The sequence below is a fragment of the Hemiscyllium ocellatum genome, chromosome 33 (genome assembly GCF_020745735.1).
Source record: "Hemiscyllium ocellatum isolate sHemOce1 chromosome 33, sHemOce1.pat.X.cur, whole genome shotgun sequence".
Classification (NCBI taxonomy): domain Eukaryota; kingdom Metazoa; phylum Chordata; class Chondrichthyes; order Orectolobiformes; family Hemiscylliidae; genus Hemiscyllium; species Hemiscyllium ocellatum.
The window spans coordinates 18,250,784-18,267,254 of record NC_083433.1 but is presented as its reverse complement, the minus strand read 5'-3'; the positions used below and the strand labels follow the sequence as shown (position 1 = coordinate 18,267,254).

The following is a 16,471-nucleotide window of genomic DNA, read 5'->3' as shown; positions in this document are numbered from 1 at the left end:
GCTCCAGTGAAGCTCAGAGCAAGCTGGAAGGACAGCACCACATTTCCCATTTGGAAAATGCAGCATTCTGGACTTCTTATCAAGTTCAACAATTTTAGGGTTGGAACCCATTTCCCCAAGCTTTACCCCACCTCCACACACCAGGCCTCTTCATTACCTTGGCTGCTACCACACAAACTATTGTCAATGACTAATTGACCCCATTTGCACCTTCTCCCAGGCTTGTCTTTATCCACTCCTTTGTCTGTCCAACTGTTTTTCTCTCTCTTGGGGCTCTATCTCCACCTATCCTTTCATCCTCCTGCCTCCCATCTCTATAATACTGCATAAAAACTATGCTCACCGCCCTGTGGCTGACCATTCCAATTTCACCTTCCACTCCATCAAGTTCATGCAGGTACTGGGCCTCCTCCACCGCAAACCATTACCACACGATGCCTGGAGGAGGAACGCCTCATATTCCACCTTGGGACCCTGCAACCTCACGGGTAAATGTGGATTTCAACAGCTTCCTAACTTCCCCTCCCTCCACATTATCCAAGTCCCAAACCTCCAACTTGGCATGGGTCTCCTGACCTGTCCGTCACTCTCCCCAGACGCATCCCTTCTCCCTCACCTTCATCCACCTGTCGCTTTTTCAACGACCTCCACACAACCCAACCTCCCTCCCCTATATCGCAGCCCACAACCCTATTTTCTGATGAAGGGCTTATGCTCGAAACATCGATTCTCCTGCTCCTCGGATGCTGCCTGACCTGCTGCGCTTTCCCAGCACCACACTCTCGATTCTGATCCTCAGCACCTGCAATCCTCACTTCCTCCTTTCTGAAGAATGGTCACTGGACCTAAAACTTTAAGTCTGATTTCTCTCCACAGATGCTGCCAGGATTGCACGAGGATTAGGTAAATGATGAGCAGGATGAATAGAGTAGATAGGGAGAACCTCTTCCCACCCGTAAAAGGTGCGGTGAGAGATCATAGATGGGGATAGGTAATGGAAGAAAGGAACATTTTCATGAGTGAGTAGTACGAAATGAACATCGTGGGAGTGTGATGGAGACAGGGTTCAAAAGGCATGCAAGAGAACATTGGATTACTATTTGGATAGAAATAGTGAGCAACGTTATGGGGGAAAGGCAGGAGAGTGGCACTAGGGAATGATGCTTGTCTGAAGGGCCAATATAGGCAAGATGGCATCCTGTCACACCAAAACAATTCTTGATTCGTTGACTGAGAGATGGAGAAGGGTGACCAATTTGCCTTTGGTGACCTTGAGTGGAAAGGAATAAGCCAGATGGAGTGGGTGTGGCTTCAATTAAGTTGACCAAAACAGAGGAGAGCACCGCTGTGAGTGCTGAGGCAGGTCACAAACTGTGGGGGTGTGTGAATTGGGAGGCCGGTGCTGGACAGTGAAATGTTTAGGGCTAAAACAATATGGCCAGTTGAGCTATGAAGGGATTTGCCTGGCTGTTGATCGTTTCAGATGGATTGCAATATATTTTCACTGCGGATGCGTGTTTATGACGTTGGGAAATCTGTTCTGATGATCTTCTGGACTGGCTGAGAGAAGTCAACTCCATTTTAAAGCAGCACCAGTAATGAGGTGAGGGTATAATCTGAACACAAGAGATTCTGACCTACTCTTGCTGATGGCTTCCTCGATGGGTACGGTCAATCTGGGCAGGAATGGAGCTGTGTCACAGGAAACCATGCCACCTCTTCGTTCAAACTGTCTCTGCTCTTCTTGCACCCACTTCAGAGAAACACAAATCAACTCTCTCCCATATCAAACTGCAACTTTGCTTTGTGTGTAATGAAAGGGTTTTGATGTTTGCTCTTTAATCATGACAATAATCTTAACAAAATGCCCCTCTCAAATAACATTCCTGAGCTGACCTTTAAACATCTGACACAAGTTAAACACAAGCCCCGACACACACTGCGCCTGGAAGGTGGAATCGAGCCACTCTGTCGCTAAACAGCTACAGCTTTGAAGCCTGCACCCTAGACCACTAGGAATCATCCAGGCATTGGGGTGGTGTGAAGAGAGTCTTATATAAAACAGAGGAAATTGCAATACTTTACACTCAGGATTAGTAGGTAGTCAGTCTCATCCAACCAGTCCTCAATATTCCATGCAGGTTCATCTAACACATTGCCAATATTTTCCATTGATTTTAAAACTGCTTTTAAATAAAATTGTGATTATCTTCACAATTTTATGCATTAATAATGCAAATGAGGATCATTAGACAACATTTACGCAACATTAAAGGGATGCCACCACCAGACCCGACCCATATTCCAATCCCCTCCCTTGTCAACCGTCCACAAGGACCATTCCCTCCAGGATACCCTGGTACACTCCTCATTCACTCCCAACACACTCACCGCAAATACAGCCAACAGAACATTCCCCTGCAATCACAGAAGGAACTACATCTGTCCATTTATTTCCTCCCTCCTCACCATCTAAAGTTCCAAATGTACCTTCCAGATGAAGCAGCACTTTACCTGCACATCCCACAATCGCACCTCCTACATTCTCAACTCACAATGTGGCCTCCTGTACGTTCCAGAAACGAGAGACAGACTCGGTGACCATTTTGTCGAACACCTACAACCTGTCCGCAAAGAAGACCCTGAGCTTCCAGTTGCCTGGTCCCTGGCCAACATCTTTGTCTCAGGCTTGCTGCAGTGCTCCAGTGAAGCTCAGCACAAGCTGGAAGAACAACACCTCATTTTCCATTTGGGAACTCTGCAGCATTCTGGACCTCGTATCGAGTTCAACAATTATAGGGCTTGAGTGCCTTTCCCCAAGCTTTCCCCCTCCCCCACGCACCAGGCCTCTTCATGACATGGGGCTGCTACCACACAACCCATCGTCAGTGACTCATTGTCCCCATTAGCAGCATATCATTCTCCCAGGCTGGTCTTGATCCACTCCTTTCACTGTCCAACTGTTTCTCTCTCTCTTGGAGCTCTATCTCCACCTATTCTTTAATCCTCCTGCCTCCCCTCTCCCTATCTACTGCATAAAAACTATGCTTAATCAAGGTGTCATCACTTCTGAAGAAAAGTCACTGGAGCTAAAGTTTTAACACTGATTTCTCTTCACAGATGCTGTCTGGATTGGGCGAGGGATGAGCAAAGTAGAAATTGAGGATTGAAAATGTTGGAGATCAGAGTGAGGAGTGTGGTGCCGGATAGGCACAGCAGGTCAGGTAGCATCCAAGGAACAGGTGAGTCGATGTTTCGGGCATAAGCTCTTCAACAGGAACTTCAAATGGAAAGTAAAATGTTGAGGACTGTCACAATAAGACCTATTGAACCAAGATGGGATATACCTTGCTGTTGATCGTTCCAGCTGGAATGTGACATTTTTCATTGCGGATCCCTTTTTCTGACGTCGGGAATTCTGTCCTGATGATCTCCTGGCCTGCCAACACAGGTCAACTCCATTGACATGGTAGCACCAGTGATGAGGTGGGGCTGGAGCGACTGATCACAGGAGAACTCGACCTACTCTTGGTGACAGCATCTTTGGTAGGTGCAGTCAATCTGGGCAGGAATGGAGACAAGCACAGGAAACCCTGCCACCTCTTAGTTCAAACGGTCCTCCTGTTCTACTCCCCACCTCAGGGAAAATGAACCCAACTCTCTGCCGTACCAAACTGCATCCTTGTTTTGTGTGTAAAGAAGTGGTTTTGATGTTTGCTCTTCAATCACATGAATAAAATCTTAACAAAATACCCCTCTAAATCCTCTGAAAAATAACACTACTGGAAATCTGAAGAAGGGCTTATGCCCGAAACACCGATTCTCCTGGTCCTCAGATGCTGCCTGGCCTGCTGTGTTTTTCCAGCACCACATTTTTAAATTCTGGTCTCCAGCATCTGCAGTCCTCACTTTCTCCAAATTACACTACTGAGTCAACCTTTAAATACCTGACACAACACTGTACTCATACTGTGCCTGGAAGGAAGAAATGAACCATTCTGTCACTAGACAGCTACAGTTTTGAAGCTTGCACCCTCGATCACTAGGAATCATTCAGGCATTATGCATGTGTGGAGGAAGTCACATATAAAACAGAGGAAAGTGCAACACTTTGAATTCGAGGTTAGTGGATAGCCAGTGTCATCCAACCAGCTCTCAACATTATATTCAGGTTCAAGTTCCGTATTACCAATATTTTTCACTTATATTCAAAACTGCCTTTAAATAAAACTATGAATATCTTCACCATTTTATGGATTAAAAATGCAACTGAAAATCATTTGACAACATTTCTGCTACCTCCAGAGGGATGGTACCACCAGACCCATATTCCCCTCTCCTCCCTTGTCAGCCGTCCACAAGGACTGTTCTCTCCGGGACACCCTGGTGCACTCCTCCTTCACTCCCAACACACCCACCCCATCCACAGCCCCACAGAACATTCTCCAGCAACCACTGAAGATGCTACATCTGTCCATTTGCTTTCTCCCTCCTCACCATCTAAGGTCCCAAATACACCTTCCAGGTGAAGCAGTGCTTTATTTGCACATCACACAATCTCGTCTCCTGCTTTCTCTGCTCACGATGTGGTCTCTGGTATATTTGGGAAACAAAGCACAGACTGGGTGACTCTTTTGTCGGACACCTACATCCTGTCCCTGAAAAAACCCTGAGCTTCCAGTTGCCCGCCATTACAACACCCATCCTGGTCCCTGGCCAACATCTCTGTCTCAGGCTCACTGCAGTGCTCCAGTGAAGCTCAGAGCAAGCTGGAAGGACAGCACTACATCTCCCATTTGGAAAATGCAGCATTCTGGACTTCTTATCGAGTTCAACAATTTTAGGGTTGGAACCCATTTCCCCAACTTTCCCCCACCCACACACACACCAGGCTTCTTCATTACATGGGCTGCTCACACACAAACTATTGTCAACGACTAATTGTCCCCATTAGTATCTTCTCCCAGGCTGATCATTTTCCACTCGTTTGTCTGTCCAACGGTTTTTCTCTCTCTTGGGGCTTTATCTCCACCTATCCTTTAATCCTCCTGCCAATTCCAATTTCATCTTCCACTCCATCAAGGTCATGCAGGTACTGAGCCTCCTCCACCGCAAACCATTACCACCCGATGCCTGGAGGAGGAACGCCTCATATTCCACCTTGAGACCCTGCAACCTCACGGGTAAATGTGGATTTCAACAGCTTCCTAATTTCCCTGCCTTCTACATTATCCAAGTCCCAAGCCTCCAACTCGGCATGGGTCTCCTGACCTGTCCGTCACTCCCCCAAGACGCATCACCTTCTCCCTCACCTTCATCCACCTATCGCTTTTTCATCTACCTTCACACAACCCAACCTCCCTCCCCTATATCGCAGCCCACGACCGTCATTCCTGATGAAGGGCTTATGCTTAAAACATCGATTCTCCTACTCCTCGATGCTGCCTGACCTGCTGTGCTTTCCCAGCAACACACTCTCGGCTCTGATCCTCAGCATCTGCAGTCCTCACTTCCTCCTTTCTGAAGAAAGGTCACTGACCCTAAAACTTTAAGTCTGATTTCTCTCCACAGATGCTGCCAGGATTGCGCGGGAATTAGATAAACGATGAGCAGGATGAAGAGAGTAGATAGGGAGAAACTCTTCCCACTCATAAAAGGTGCGGTGAGAGATTATAGATGGGGATTGTAATGGAAGAGGATTTTCACTGAGTGAGTAGTTATTGTACAAAATAAACATCGTGGGAGTGTGATGGAGACAGGGTACAACAGGCGTGCAAGAGAACATTGGATTATTATTTGGATAGAAATAGTGAGCAAGGTTATGGGGGGAAAGGTAAGACAGCGGCACTAGGGAATAATGCTTGTCTGAAGGGCCAATGCAGGCAAGATGGCCTCCTGTCACTCCATAACAATTCTTGAATCGTTGACTGAGAAATGGAGAAGGGTGACCAATTTGCCTTTGGTGACCTTGAGTGGAAAGGAATAAGCCAGATGGAGTGGGTGTGGCTTCGATTAAGTTGACCAAAACAGAGGATAGCACCGCTGTGAGTGCTGAGACAGGTCACACACTATGGGGGGGTGTGGGGGGTTGGGGAAAGGCACTCAAGCCCTATCATTGTTGAACTCAATAAGAAGCACTGAATGCTGCAGCGATCCCAAATGGAAAATGAGGTGTTGTTCTTCCAGCTTGTGCTGAGCTTTGCTGGAGCACTGCAGCGAGACTGAGACAGAGATGTTGGCCAGGGACGAGGGTGGTGTGTTGTAGTGACAGACAACTGGAAGCTCAGGGTCCTCTTGGCGGACAGGTTGTAGGTGTTCGACAAAATGGTCACCGAGTCTGTTTTTCCTTTCCGGAATGTACAGGAGACCACATCGTGAGCAGAGAAAGCAGTAGATGAGATTGTGTGATGTGCAGGTAAAGTGCTGCTTCACCTGGAAGGTGTATTTGGAACCTTAGATGGTGAAGGAGAAGGAAGTAAACGGACAGATGTAGCATCTTCTGTGATTGCAGGGGAATGTTCCGTGGGGCTGTTGATGGGGTGAGTGTGTTGGGAGTGAAGGAGGAGTGCACCAGGGTGTCCTGGAGGGAATGGTCCTTGTGGACGTTTAACAAGGGAGGGGATTGGAATATGGGTCTGGTGGTGGCATCCCTTGGAGGTCGCGGAAATGTTGTCTAATGATGAACCTCATTTGCATTATCTATCCATAAAATTGTGAAAATAATCACAATTTTATTTAAAAGCAGTTTTAAAATCAGTGGAAAATATTGGCAATGTGTTAGATGAACCTGCATGGGATATTGAGGACTGGTTGGATGAGACTGACTAACTACTAATGCTGAGTGTAAAGTATTGCAATTTCCTCTGTTTTATATAAGACTCTTCATGCAGGTATGATTCCTGGATGATTCCTAGTGGTCTAGGGTGCAGGTTTCAAACCTGTAGCTGTTTAGCGACAGAGTGGTTCAATTCCACCTTCCAGGCGCAGTGTGTGTAAAGGCTTGTGTTTAACGTGTGTCAGAGGTTTAAAGGTCAGGTGGGGGATGTTATTTGGGAGGGGCAGTTTGTTAAGATTATACTCATGATTAAAGAGCAAACATCAAAACCCTTTCTTTAAACACAAAGCAAAGATGCAGTTTGATATGGCAGAGAGTTGATTTGTGTTTCTCTGAGGTGGGTGCAAGAACAGCAGGGACAGTTTGAATGAAGAGGTGGCATGGTTTCCTGTGACACAGCTCCATTCCTGCCCAGATTGACCGTACCCACGGAGGAAGCCATCAGCAAGAGTAGGTCAGAATCTCTTGTGTTCAGATCCAAATCCCCCACCTCATTACTGGTGCTGCTTTCAAATGGAGTTGACTCTCTCAGCCAGTCCAAAAGATCGTCAGAACAGATTTCCCAAGGTCATAAATACGCATCCGCAGTGAAAATACGTTGCAATCCATCTGAAACAATCAACAGCCAGGCAAACCCCTTCATATCTCAACTGGCCATATTGTTTTAGCCCTAAACATTTTACTGTCCAGCACCGGCCTCCCAATTCACATACCCCCATAGTTTGTGACCTGCCTCAGCACTCACAGTGGTACTGCCCTCTGTTTTGGTCAACTTAATCAAAGCCACACCCACTCCATCTGGCTAATTCCTTTCCACTCGACAAATTGGTCACCAAAGGCAAATTGGTCACCCTTCTCCATCTCTCAGTCAACGAATCAAGAATTGTTATGGTGTGACAGGATGCCATTTTGCCTGCATTGGCCCTTCAGACAAGCATCATTCCCTAGTGCCACTCTCCTGCCTTTCCCCCATAACTTTGCTCACTATTTCTAGCCAAATAGTGATCCAATGTTCTCTTGCATGCCTGTTGAACCCTGTCTCCATCATACTCCCACGATGTTCATTTCGTACTACTCGCTCAGTGAAAATGTTTCTTTCTTCCATTACCTATCCCCATCTATGATCTCTTACCGCACCTTTTAAGGGTGGGAAGAGGTTCTCCCTTTCTACGCTATTCATCCTGCTCATCGTCTACCTAATCCTCGTGCAATCCTGGCAGCATGTGTGGAGAGAAATCAGACTTAAAGTTTTAGGTCCAGTGACCATTCTTCAGAAAGGAGGAAGTGAGGACTGCAGATGCTGAGGATCAGAGTCGAGAGTGTGTTGCTGGGAAAGCGCAGCAGGTCAGGCAGCATCCGAGGAGTAGGAGAATTGATGTTTCGAGCCCCTTGATCAGAAAATAGGGTTGTGGGCTGAGATAAAGGGGTGGGAGGTTGGGTTGTGTGAAGTTAGTTGAAAAAGCGATAGGTGGATGAAGGTGAGGGAGAAGGTGATGCGTCTGGGGGGAGTGACGGACAGGTCAGGAGACCCACACCGAGCTGGAAGTATGGGACTTGGATAATGTGGAGGGAGGGGAAATTAGGAAGCTGTTGAAATCCACATTTATATTGTGTGGTTGCAGGGTCCCAAGATGGAATATGAGGCTTTCCTCCTCCAGGCATCGGGTGGTAATGGTTTGCGGTGGAGGCGGCCCAGTACCTGCATGACCTTGATGGAGTGGAAGGTGAAATTGGAATGGTCAGCCACAGGGCGGTGAGCATAGTTTTTATGCAGTATTATGGAGATGGGAGGCAGGAGGATTAAAGGATAGGTGGAGATAGAGCCCCAAGAGAGAGAAAAATAGTTGGACAGACAAAGGAGTGGATAAAGACAAACCTGGGAGATGGTGCTAATGGGGACAATTAGTCGCTGACAATGGGTTGTGTGTGGTAGCAGCCCATGTAATGAAGAGGCCTGGTATGTGGGGGTGGGGGAAAGCTTGGGGAAAACTTAAATTGCAACCCTAAAATTGTTGAACTCAATAAGAAGTCCAGAATGCTGCATTTTCCAAATGGGAAATGTAGTGCTGTCCTTCCAGCTTGCTCTGAGCTTCACTGGAGCACTGCAGCAAGTCTGAGACAGAGGTGTTGGCCAGGGACCAGGGTGGGGTGTTGTAGTGGCAGGCAACTGGAAGCTCAGGGTCTTCTTTGCGGACAGGTTGTAGGTGTTTTACAAAACGGTCACCCAGTCTGTGCTTTGTTTCCCTTATGTGCTAGAGACCACATTGTGAGCAGAGAAAGCAGTAGACGAGGTTGTGGGATGTGCAAGTAAAGCACTGCTTCATCTGGAAGGTGTATTTGGGACCTTAGATGGTGAGGAGGGAGGAAGTAAATGGTCAGATGTAGCATCTTCTGTGGTTGCAGGAGAATGTTCTGTGGGGCTGTGGATGGGGTGGGTGTGTTGGGAGTGAAGGACGAGTACACCAGGGTGTCCTGGAGGGAATGGTCCTTGTGGACGGCTGACAAGGGAGGGGTTTGGAATATGGGTCTGGTGGTGGCATCCATTTGGAGGTTGCATAAATGTTGTCTAACGATCCTCATTTGCATTATTAATCCATAAAATTGTGAAGATAATCACAATTTTATTTAAAAGCATTTTTAAAATCAATGGAAAATATTGGTATTGTGTGAGATGAACCTGCATGGAATGTGAGAACTGGTTGGATGAGACTGACTAACTACTAACCCTGAGTATAAAGTATTGCAACTTCCTCTGTTTTATATAAGACTCTCTCCACATTAGCTTGATGCTTGGATGATTCCTAGTGGTCTAGGGTGCAGGCTTCAAACCTGTAGCTGTTTAAAGACAGAGTGGTTCAATTCCACCTTCCAGGCGCATTATGTGTGTAGAGGCTTGTGTTTAACTTGAGTCAGACGTTTAAAGGTTGGCTCAAGAATGTTATTTGAGAGGGGCATTTTGTTAAGATTATACTCATGATTAAAGAGCAAACATCAAAACAATTTCTTTAAACACAAAGCAAAGGTGCAATTTGATATGGGAGAGAGTTGATTTCTGTTTCTCTGAGGTGGAGTTGACTTCTCTCAGCCAGTCCAGAAAATCGTCAGACCATATTTCCCAAGGTCATAAATACGCATCCGCAGTGAAAATATGTTGCAATCCATCTGAAACGATCAACAGCCAGGCAAATCCCTTCATACCTCAACTGGCCATTTTGTTTTACCCTAAACATTTTACTTTCCAGCACCGGCCTCCCAATCCCCATAGTTTGTGACCTGTCTCAGCACTCACAGCGGTGCTATCCTCTGTTTTGGTCAACTTAACCGAAGCCACACCCACTCCATCTGGCTTATTCCTTTCCACTCAAGGTCACCAAAGGCAAATTGGTCACCTATCTCCATCTCCCTGTCAACGAATCAAGAATTGTTATGGTGTGACAGGATGCCATCTTGCCTGCCGTTCAGACAAGCATCATTCCCTAGTGCCACTCTCCTGCCTTTCCCCCTATAACCTTGCTCACTATTTCTATCCAAATAATAATCCAATATTCTCTTGCACACCTGTTGTACCCTGTCTCCATCACACTCCCATGATGTTCATTTTGTACAATAACTACTCACTCAGTGAAAATGCTTTTCTCTTCCATTACCTATCCCCATCTATGATCTCTCACCGCACCTTTTACCAGTGGGAAGCGTTTCTCCCTATCTACTCTCTTGGTCCTGCTCATCGTTTACCTAATCCCCTGCAATCCTGGAAGCATCAGTGGAGAGAAATCAGACTTAAAGTTTTAGGTCCAGGAACCTTTCTTCAGAAAGGAGGAAGTGAGGACTGCAGATGCTGAGGATCAGAGCTGAGAGTGTGTTGCTGGGAAAGCACAGCAGGTCAGGCAGCATCCGAGGAGCAGGAGAATCGTTGTTCCAAGCATAAGCCCTTCATCAGGACTGACGGTCGTGGGCTGCGATATAGGGGAGGGAGGTTGGGTTGTGTGAAGGTAGTTGTAAAAGCGATAAGTGGATGAAGGTGAGGGAGAAGGTGATGCGTCTGGGGGAAGTGATGGGTGACAGAGAGGTCAGGAGACCCATACCGAGTTGGAGGTTTGGGACTTGGATAATGTGGAGGGAGGGAAAACTAGGAAGCTATTGAAATCCACATTTATATTGTGTGGTTGCAGGGTCCCAGGATGGAATATGAGGCATTCCTCCTCTAGGCATCAGGTTGTAATGATTTGCGGTGGAGGAGGCCCAGTACCTGCATGACTTTGATGGAGTGGAAGGTGAAATTGGAATGTTCAATCACAGGGCGGTGAGCATAGTTTTTATGCAGTATTATGGAGATGGGAGGAGGATGATTAAAGGCTAGGTGGAGATAGATCCCCAAGAGAGAGAAAATACGTTGGACAGACAAAGGAGTGGATAAAGATCAGCCTGGGAGAAGGTGCTAATGGGGACAATTAGTCACTGAAAATGGGTTGTGTATGGTAGCAGCCCATGTAATGAAGAGGCCTGGTGTGTGTGGGGGTGAGGGAAAGCTTGGGGAAATGGGTTCCAACCCTAAAATTGTTGAACTCGAAAAGAAGACCAGAATGCTGCATTTTCCAAATGGGAAATGTGGTGCTGTCCTTCCAGCTTGCTCTGAGCTTCACTGGAGCACTGCAGTGAGCTTGAGACAGAGATGATGGCCAGGGACCAGGGTGGGGTGTTGTAGTGGCAGGCGACTGGAAGCTCAGGGATTTTTTTAAGGATGTAGGTGCTCGACGAAACAGTCACCCAGTCTGTGCTTTGTTTCCCAAATATACCAGAGACCACATCGTGAGCAGAGAAAGCAGGAGACGAGATTGTGTGATGTGCAAATAAAGCACTGCTTCACCTGGAAGGTGTACTTGGGACCTTAGATGGTGAGGAGGGAGGAAGCAAATGGACAGATGTAGCATCTTCTGTGGTTGCAGGAGAATGTTCTGTGGGGCTGTGGATGGGGTGGGTGTGTTAGGAGTGAAGGAGGAGTGCATCAGTGTGTCCCGGAGAGAACAGTCCTTGTGGACGGCTGACAAGGGAGGGGATGGGAATAAGGGTCTGGTGCTGGCATCCCTCTAGAGATCACAGAAATGTTGTCTAATGATTGTCATTTGCATTATTAATCTATAAAATGGTAAAGATAATCACAGTTTTATTTAAAAGCAATTTTGAACATCAGTGGAAAATATTGGTAATACAGAACATAAACCTGAATGCAATATTGAGAATTGAATGGAAGACACTGACTATCTACTCACCCTGAATATAAACTATTGGACCTTCCTCTGTTTTATATCAGACTGTTTCCACCCATGATTAATGCTTGGGTGATTCCTAGTGGTCTAGAATGCTGACTTCGATCCTGTAGCGGTCTCATGACAGAGTGGCTCAATTCCGTCTTCCAGATGCAGTGTGAGTAGGGGCTTGTGTTTAACTTGTGTTTGATGCTTAAAGGTTGGCTCAGGAGTGTCATTAGTCAGAGGGGCATTTTGCTAAGATTATACTCATGTAATTTAAGAGCAAACATCAAAACCACTTCTTTATACACAAAACAAAGATGCAGTTGGTATGGCAGAGAATTGGGTTCATTTTCCCTGAGGTGGGGTGGGGAACAGGAGGAGCAGTTTGAACTAAGAGGTGGCAGGGTTTCCTGCAACTCACCTGCTCCTTGGATGCTATTTAACCTGCTGTGCTTATCCGGCAACACACTCACGACTCTGATCTCCAGCATCTTCAATCCTCAATTTCTACTTTGCCAATTCCTCGCCCAATCCAGACAGCATCTGTGAAGAGAAATCAGTGTTAAAACTTTAGGTCCAGTGACCTTTCTTCAGAACATTCCCCTGCAATCACAGAAGGTGCTACATCTGTCCGTTTATTTCCTCCCTCCTTCACCATCTAAGGTTCCAAATACACCTTCCAGGTGAAGCAGCACTTTACTTGCACATCACACAATCTCGTCTACTGCTTTCTTTGCTTACAATGTGGTCTCCCGTATATTCCGGAAAGGAAAAACAGACTTGGTGACCATTTTGTCGAACACCTGCAACCTGTCCGCAAAGAAGACCCTGAGTTTCCAGTTGTCTGTCACGACAACACCTCACAGTTTTATTTAAAAGCAGTTTTGAACATCAGTGGAAAATATTGGTAATATGGAACATAAACCTGAATGCAATATTGAGAATTGAATGGAAGACACGGACTATCTACTCTGACCAACATCTCTGTCTCAGGCTCACTGCAGTGCTCCAGTGAAGCTCAGAGCAAGCTGGAAGGACAGCACTACATCTCCCATTTGGAAAATGTAGCATTCTGGACTTCTTATCGAGTTCAACAATTTTAGGGTTGGAACACATTTCCCCAACTTTCCCCCACCCACACACACCAGGCCTCTTCATTACATGGGCTGCTCACACACAAACTATTGTCTACGACTAATTGTCCCCATTAGTATCTTCTCCCAGGCTGATCATTTTCCACTCGTTTGTCTGTCCAACGGTTTTTCTCTCTCTTGGGGCTTTATCTCCACCTATCCTTTAATCCTCCTGCCAATTCCAATTTCATCTTCCACTCCATCAAGGTCATGCAGGTACTGAGCCTCCTCCACCGCAAACCATTACCACCCGATGCCTGGAGGAGGAACGCCTCATATTCCACCTTGGGACCCTGCAACCTCACGGGTAAATGTGGATTTCAACAGCTTCCTAATTTCCCTGCCTTCTACATTATCCAAGTCCCAAGCCTCCAACTCGGCATGGGTCTCCTGACCTGTCCGTCACTCCCCCAAGACGCATCACCTTTTCCCTCACCTTCATCCACCTATCGCTTTTTCAACTACTTTCACACAGCCCAACCTCCCTCCCCCATATCGCAGCCCACGACCGTCATTCCTGATGAAGGGCTTATGCTTAAAACATCGATTCTCCTACTCCTCGGACGCTGCCTGACCTGCTGTGCTTTCCCAGCAACACACTCTTGGCTCTGATCCTCAGCATCTGCAGTCCTCACTTCCTCCTTTCTGAAGAAAGGTCACTGACCCTAAAACTTTAAGTCTGATTTCTCTCCACAGATGCTGCCAGGATTGCGCGGGAATTAGATAAACGATGAGCAGGACGAAGAGAGTAGATAGGGAGAAACTCTTCCCACTCATAAAAGGTGCGGTGAGAGATTATAGATGGGGATTGTAATGGAAGAGAATTTTCACTGAGTGAGTAGTTATTGTACAAAATAAACATCGTGGGAGTGTGATGGAGACAGGGTACAACAGGCGTGCAAGAGAACATTGGATTATTATTTGGATAGAAATAGTGAGCAAGGTTATGGGGGGAAAGGTAAGACAGCGGCACTAGGGAATAATGCTTGTCTGAAGGGCCAATGCAGGCAAGATGGCCTCCTGTCACTCCATAACAATTCTTGAATCGTTGACTGAGAAATGGAGAAGGGTGACCAATTTGCCTTTGGTGACCTTGAGTGGACAGGAATAAGCCAGATGGAGTGGGTGTGGCTTCGATTAAGTTGACCAAAACAGAGGATAGCACCGCTGTGAGTGCTGAGACAGGTCACAAACTATGGGGGGGTGTGGGGGGTTGGGGAAAGGCACTCAAGCCCTATCATTGTTGAACTCAATAAGAAGCACTGAATGCTGCAGCGATCCCAAATGGAGAATGAGGTGTTGTTCTTCCAGCTTGTGCTGAGCTTTGCTGGAGCACTGCAGCGAGACTGAGACAGAGATGTTGGCCAGGGACGAGGGTGGTGTGTTGTAGTGACAGACAACTGGAAGCTCAGGGTCCTCTTGGCGGACAGGTCGTAGGTGTTCGACAAAATGGTCACCGAGTCTGTTTTTCCTTTCCGGAATGTACAGGAGACCACATCGTGAGCAGAGAAAGCAGTAGATGAGATTGTGTGATGTGCAGGTAAAGTGCTGCTTCACCTGGAAGGTGTATTTGGAACCTTAGATGGTGAAGGAGAAGGAAGTAAACGGACAGATGTAGCATCTTCTGTGATTGCAGGGGAATGTTCCGTGGGGCTGTTGATGGGGTGAGTGTGTTGGGAGTGAAGGAGGAGTGCACCAGGGTGTCCTGGAGGGAATGGTCCTTGTGGATGTTTAACAAGGGAGGGGATTGGAATATGGGTCTGGTGGTGGCATCCCTTGGAGGTCGCGGAAATGCTGTCTAATGATGAACCTCATTTGCATTATCTATCCATAAAATTGTGAAAATAATCACAATTTTATTTAAAAGCAGTTTTAAAATCAATGGAAAATATTGGCGATGTGTTAGATGAACCTGCATGGAATATTGAGGACTGGTTGGATGAGACTGACTACTAATGCTGAGTGTAAAGTATTGCAATTTCCTCTGTTTTATATAAGACTCTTCATGCAGGTATGATGCCTGGATGATTCCTAGTGGTCTAGGGTGCAGGTTTCAAACCTGTAGCTGTTTAGCGACAGAGTGGTTCAATTCCACCTTCCAGGCGCAGTGTGTGTAAAGGCTTGTGTTTAACGTGTGTCAGAGGTTTAAAGGTCAGGTGGGGGATGTTATTTGGGAGGGGCAGTTTGTTAAGATTATACTCATGATTAAAGAGCAAACATCAAAACCCTTTCTTTAAACACAAAGCAAAGATGCAGTTTGATATGGCAGAGAGTTGATTTGTGTTTCTCTGAGGTGGGTGCAAGAACAGCAGGGACAGTTTGAATGAAGAGGTGGCATGGTTTCCTGTGACACAGCTCCATTCCTGCCCAGATTGACCGTACCCACGGAGGAAGCCATCAGCAAGAGTAGGTCAGAATCTCTTGTGTTCAGATCCAAATCCCCCACCTCATTACTGGTGCTGCTTTCAAATGGAGTTGACTCTCTCAGCCAGTCCAAAAGATCGTCAGAACAGATTTCCCAAGGTCATAAATACGCATCCGCAGTGAAAATACGTTGCAATCCATCTGAAACAATCAACAGCCAGGCAAATCCCTTCATATCTCAACTGGCCATATTGTTTTAGCCCTAAACATTTTACTGTCCAGCACCGGCCTCCCAATTCACATACCCCCATAGTTTGTGACCTGCCTCAGCACTCACAGTGGTACTGCCCTCTGTTTTGGTCAACTTAATCAAAGCCACACCCACTCCATCTGGCTAATTCCTTTCCACTCGACAAATTGGTCACCAAAGGCAAATTGGTCACCCTTCTCCATCTCTCAGTCAACGAATCAAGAATTGTTATGGTGTGACAGGATGCCATTTTGCCTGCATTGGCCCTTCAGACAAGCATCATTCCCTAGTGCCACTCTCCTGCCTTTCCCCCATAACTTTGCTCACTATTTCTAGCCAAATAGTGATCCAATGTTCTCTTGCATGCCTGTTGAACCCTGTCTCCATCATACTCCCACGATGTTCATTTCGTACTACTCGCTCAGTGAAAATGTTTCTTTCTTCCATTACCTATCCCCATCTATGATCTCTTACCGCACCTTTTAAGGGTGGGAAGAGGTTCTCCCTTTCTACGCTATTCATCCTGCTCATCGTCTACCTAATCCTCGTGCAATCCTGGCAGCATGTGTGGAGAGAAATCAGACTTAAAGTTTTAGGTCCAGTGACCATTCTTCAGAAAGGAGGAAGTGAGGACTGC

At 46.6% G+C, this 16,471-nt stretch overlaps 4 non-coding genes across 4 annotated transcripts; 3 read left to right on the top strand and 1 right to left on the bottom strand.

Annotated features, from left to right (window-relative positions):
• Positions 1-1,942: 1,942 nt before the first annotated feature.
• On the bottom strand, positions 1,943-2,029 carry trnastop-uca (transfer RNA opal suppressor (anticodon UCA)). Its single transcript has one exon. It is a non-coding gene; the product is annotated as a tRNA-Sec (tRNA).
• Positions 2,030-6,897: 4,868 nt separating this feature from the next.
• trnastop-uca (transfer RNA opal suppressor (anticodon UCA)) lies at positions 6,898-6,984 on the top strand. Its single transcript has one exon. It is a non-coding gene; the product is annotated as a tRNA-Sec (tRNA).
• A 2,639-nt stretch (positions 6,985-9,623) lies between these two features.
• Positions 9,624-9,710, top strand: trnastop-uca (transfer RNA opal suppressor (anticodon UCA)). Its single transcript has one exon. It is a non-coding gene; the product is annotated as a tRNA-Sec (tRNA).
• A 5,528-nt stretch (positions 9,711-15,238) lies between these two features.
• trnastop-uca (transfer RNA opal suppressor (anticodon UCA)) lies at positions 15,239-15,325 on the top strand. The gene has a single exon. It is a non-coding gene; the product is annotated as a tRNA-Sec (tRNA).
• The last annotated feature ends 1,146 nt before the right edge of the window (positions 15,326-16,471 follow it).